Below are 6,000 nucleotides of genomic sequence, written 5' to 3'. Positions count from 1 at the left end.
GCTAAGTATGAAGAAGATTCCTCTCTATTGTGACTCAGAAAATGCAATAAGGATATGTCACAATCCAGTACAACAATCAAATACTAAGCACATTACACTTAGATATCATTTCATCAAGGATCACGTAGAAGATGGGAACGTGGAAGTGCATTTTGTTCGATCCTCTGATCAATTGGATGACATATTCACTAAAGCCTTACCTGAAGTGAGTTTCAATAAAATTATGCAAGGCTTGGGAATGATGGAAGCAGAGTCGGTACCGAATCCTTAATTCAACACCTAAAAATTAGACAAGCGAAATGGGGCGACCGCTCGGTCTATTTCGGCTCCATAATTTTTGGGAACCGAAATGAACCGACCGCTCGGTCTATTTCGGCTCTAGAATTTTGAGGAACCGAAATGAACCGACAGCTCGGTCTATTTCGGCTCCATAATTTTCGGGAACCGAAATGAACCGACCGCTCGGTCTATTTCGGCTCTAGAATTTTAAGGAACCGAAATGAACCGACCACTCGGTCTATTTCGCTTCATTCCTTTTAGATAAGGTTTCGGTTGTACATTTTGTTCAAAGAGTGTTTTATGCAACCTTATTTTCTTTTTCTGTTTTTATTATTTTTCAGAAAACTTCAAAAAATCCAAAAATATTTTCTTTTTCTGTTTTTATTATTTTTCAGAAAACTTCAAAAAAATCCAAAAATATTTTCTTTTTCTGTTTTTATTATTTTTCAAAAAACTTCAAAAAAATCCAAAAATATTTTCTTTTTCTGTTTTTATTATTTTTTTGAAAACTTCAAAAAAATCCAAAAATATTTTCTTTTTCTGTTTTTATTATTTTTCAGAAAACTTCAAAAAAATCCAAAAATATTTTCTTTTTCTGTTTTTATTATTTTTTTCAGAAAACTTCAAAATCCAAAAATATTTTCTTTTTCTGTTTTTATTATTTTTCAGAAAACTTCAAGAATCCAAAAATATTTTCTTTTTCTATTTTTATTGTTTTTCAGAAAATTTCAAAACTTCAATTTTTTTTTTGTGGTGTGTTTCTTTGTTTGTTCCTTTCATTAGGTCACACGTGTATAAGTGCAACAGAATTTGGAGCTAAGACAGGTATAATCATTTCCATAAGAACTAGTTAAGGGTCCCTAGAAGCATGCTGCTGCATGTTGACCAAAGCCTCTACGACTTAGTGCAAGGCCTTAATGATTCGATCTCTACCTATCGTTTCTTCCCAATCAGGCTGTTCAGATCCACTCAGTCTAGAGCTACCTTACTCTTCTCATATGAGTTAAGAGTTTTTCTGCTCAGTCATGTCTTTATAGAAGAAGGTACTTTCGGTTCCTTAACCACCCTCCTTACTTTCTCCATCAACCTTCGGTTCATTACTATAACCCTTGAGACTCTCAGTCTTTACCACTGAGGTTTATGGTTGCACAAAATCTGTGTTTATGATCTTAGATATGTATACCACGTACTGAGTAAAACCCACAATCCAACACCAACAACGAATTGACGGTGAATTGTCATATTCAAGATGTTACTGGTTACCAAATGAAATCTCATTTTTATTTTTGAGTGATCTTTTATGAATTTGTCTAACACCAAGGCTTTTTCTTCCCATAAAGATCCAGTTTCTTTTTGTTTTTGAGATTTCTATATCTTCTTTTATCACTATAAAATATATTCCACCTACTTGTTCAACAGACCACATCGGTCTCACAAGTACTTCTTCCCATGTTCGGTCTTATGTTAAGCATCGACGTTCAGTTGAAGATAAGCCACCTTAAGCCAATGATTTAAAAAGAAGCCTTTCAATGTTTCTCTATAAACATTTGATTGTTATTTCACGGGAACCCACACAAGCACTTCAAGTCTCTCTTGACTTTGAAGGAAGCGATTCTTGCCCGGAATCCCCTGCTTTCTGTCTTACAATGAGACATCACTCACATCCAATACACATTTGCTTTATTTCTTTATCTTTTGTCACTCTATTGCACGAAAATTTTAATTTTCCAACATTCTGGTTGCTGTTAGTTCGATTTGTGTTTATCTTTTGACGAAACAGGGGTAATTCTATATCTTGGAGCGCAACTGAATTTCAAACGACGATTGAGGATCAAATTCGTCGTGCATCACCGAGAGGTAACACTCCTCCCCGATCTCCTACTCCAACCGAATCTCCTCATAACAAACTTCCAACCCCACCTCCATCACCGAAACAGACAGTTCCAGTTTCGGTTCCTCCTATTCCCCCACCTACCACATCTCAAACAACAACTTTACCACCAGTTTCGTCTATTCCTATTTCTACAACTCCAATCCCAACTCCTATTTTTTCCCAATCCACTACCACCACTATTCCTGAACCGACAGTAGGAGTCAACGTATCTGATACGAGGGCGACTACTGAAACAGAACCCCCAGTTACTTCTACACCCCTTTCACCCTCACCTTCAACCGACTCTGGTCCCACTCTCGGTGGTGCTAATGATGAGTATGATTCTACATACTTCAGTCCCTATCGGCTTCCTACTGATAAGGATGATGATGCTCCTGTCACACGTCAACACTTGCAAAGCATTCATGAGAAATTGGATAAGTTGATTGAAGACAACAAGTCCTATAGTGGTGTTGTGCTTAAAGCCTTTTTGGACACTGCTCTTGAACAATATACGGAGTCAATTGACAAATCCACCAAAGCTGTTAATGCGTCTACCTCCTCTTGCCAAAAGGCCACCACTGATGTTACTGAAATTGTACATAGTACTCAGATTTTTCTTGAGTCACTTAAAGGGCATGCTGATACAAATGCAGCAAAGGTAAATGCTTCTGTGGATTCTTTCTCCAAGTCTCTTCAGGAAGAACAAACTAAGTTTGAGGCTATGCGTTCCTCTATCCAAGCCGAGAACTCTTCACTTATCAGTTCAGTGAATTCTCGACTTGAATCTCTTCACGCTGATTTGGCGAAAGAAAGTGCTTTGAAGGAAGATCTTGCTCACCAAACATCCATGATCGAAGTACAGAAAGTGCAGCTAGCCCAAGCAGAAAAAGAAATTTCTTTGCTAAAGACCGAAAGAGCTGTTTTTCGCAGCTGTGCAAGGGATGTGAAGGATATGCTCACTAACATTCTTGGTGCTCATGATCCTATCCTCACTTTGACCATTCGGAATCATCTTACAACAAAACTTCTTCCCGCCCTTGCATTGTTACACGAGATGAAGGGTGTTTCAGAGAGATTTATTGCTCCAAAACAAGGGGGAGAGGGTGCTCATCAACCGAAGGTTAAGACTGAAACCGAAACTGCTCAACCGAAGGTCAAAGTTACAACCGAACTGAAGGATAATGTAGCTTCAGGTTCTGGTCCACAAGAAAAGCAAAAGGAGATTGATGATGCTAGCAGTAACGAATCCGATGAAACTATTGCTGAGGCTCTCAAGCGAAAGAAGAGAGACAAAGAGCTTGATGAAACCTTGAAGGTTGCAAGGGAAGCAGAGGAGAGGGAAAGGAGAAACAAGGAAGAAGAAGAAGCCTTGAACTGCAAGAAGGCCTTGTTTCCCTTATGGACTAAAGAGGCACTTATCAATCAAGCTATAGAGTTTCCAAGTGTTTATTGGTTGGAACCTGTTGCTTCGTTTGACTGTGATAATTCTAAGGACTCGCAGTTCGATATGCCGATAACAAGAAAGGCGTTCACGTTTCACTGTTTTGATTCGACTGCTGAGGTTCCTTTTCCTCATCCAAAGGTTGACCGAGAGCTTATTGATTTCTATCTGAAGTATGGACAACCTCAGTACTTGACATGGAGCACACAGAAAATAATCACTGTCAAGGTACTGAAACCTACGTCTGCTGGGAGATTTGTAAATGTCAATTTCAAGATCACACGAGGTTCTGCAAACTCGGTGTCGATTATATCTCTAGCAGATCTTCCGAATCTAAACCCTCATGATTGGATTTTATTATTCAATATTCTGCTTACAAATCCGAGGGAATATGAACCGATTTTAGAGCACTTGAAGAGGATGTTGGCTTCTTACATCCATGAGGTCGCAGCTATGGATCAAGAGATAGCGAAAGTAATGAACAAGAAACCGACCATCAAGCCAACATCGAAACCAGGAGATGTGAATAAGATGAAGATGGGCCAAATAGATTCAAAACATCTCACTGTGATGTTTACAAAAGGCGAAGCTCACAAATTTTTGTTCGCTCTTGTTGATAAACATTTATTTTCAACTGACTGCTTGGAGCACATCATCAACATTATACATCGTTGCAAGCAGAACTCAGAGGCTGACAAGAAGAATTTTACTGACATGCTTCGGTGGTACATAACGTTCCGTCATCATTTGCTGGCTATCATTCCGAAGGTGTTCAAAACAATAAAGAAGACTTCTGCAGCTCAACTGAAGTGAGCTTTCGGTCCCATTGACGCAAATTGGGAGATTGTTGAGTCTAATTGTGTTGCGTCTTGGGCTTTTTGTTTTGTATCCGGATTGGGCCTGTCCATCCGGATTGGGCCTGTCCATACGACATATTCAAAGCCATTCTTATGTTCTTGATTACATTTTTAACTGTTTGCTTGCATAGAATCTAACGATCCTAATAGAACTTTGTTCTAACAAACACCCACATAACGGAAGTCATATCATAAGAGAACATCCATGAATGTAAGAATTTGTAGCATACTCTTCACTATTAAAGTCTTTGTCAAGCTTTCTTTTACCTATTTTATGAAAAATAATGTTACATGTAGAACCAATTAGTAATATCAGGTGATAAACCGGTCATAGTCATCGGGGAGTAATTTCTTTATTGTCTTGGTATTTATTTTTACAATACTAACAAAAGTTTGTTATCAGTTACATGATGAATCAAAGTGTTGATTCAAAGGCATGAGTTGTGGTTGAAATTTATTGCTAAAAGCAGGAGATGTTTCAAAGTAAAATACTATATTGCATAGTTTGTCCGGTTCTAGATGTTGTCATTTTCCCTAGCCTAGTTATATGTGGCTATTGGTGTGTAGCCTGTTAAATATCTTGATATAATATTTTATGAGAAGGTTCCAAGTGGCTTAAAGGTGACATAGGAAAAATTATATATATCATTTACCTACTATTTTTTTCTTGTAGCTACTTCTTTTTGCTAAAATAACATTTCTTTATTATGGGGAATTTTCTAAAAAAGTGAAAATTTTGTGTACATATTTATAGCAGCTATCATTAGCAAATTACCATGTTTAGAGATATCATCTAGTTTTTGAAGTTATTCATCGTTGATTTGGACAAATATTGGATACATGAGTTGAAACACTTACCGAATGGGTTGATAGAAATCTAAAGTAAGATCTATCATTTTTGTTACTCTCTTTCTTAGTGTGTTTGGATGCAAGAAATAATGGCATACTTCCATTTTTTGTTATAGCATTATTCATTAGATTTTTTCTTATTACCATATTATAGTTTGCAAAACAAGCCCAATTACGGCATTGTGATACTTGTTGTATTTTGGTGACATTGCTAATAATTGGATAGATTTTTTAAAGTACAATTTTGTAATAGGAAAAAATGAAAGTAGGATGTTATCATAAAAATTCAGTTAAAGAATATCTTTTTGGTCTAAATGCGAGAGATAATATTATATTTTAACTTATATTTGTATCATAATATGTTCATTTGATTATATTATCGAATTGTATTTTCAACTTATTTTCTTAATTACATATTAAATTTTTTAAAAAATCCACATGATAATAACATTATACTTTTAGTTTTGTTCTTATAATGTTATTTACTTTGAAAAATCTACATCACTAAAAAATTTTTTTTTGGGTGAAACTAAATTACTTTAGTTAGGTAGATATTTCTAAGTCCAATGTTGTAAAATGAAAAAAGAAAAAGAAAATTAGATGCAATAATATTAGTTCTTTGATTATTTGAAACAATTTACAATTGTCTTTTCACAAATCCATAGATTGTGATCGATCACCTCTTCTTAATATAGGTC

The sequence above is a fragment of the Lactuca virosa genome, chromosome 3, assembly GCF_052849685.1.
Source record: "Lactuca virosa cultivar CGN04683 chromosome 3, Lactuca_virosa_CGN04683_v6, whole genome shotgun sequence".
NCBI lineage: Eukaryota > Viridiplantae > Streptophyta > Magnoliopsida > Asterales > Asteraceae > Lactuca > Lactuca virosa.
Note: the sequence above shows the minus strand (reverse complement) of the source record.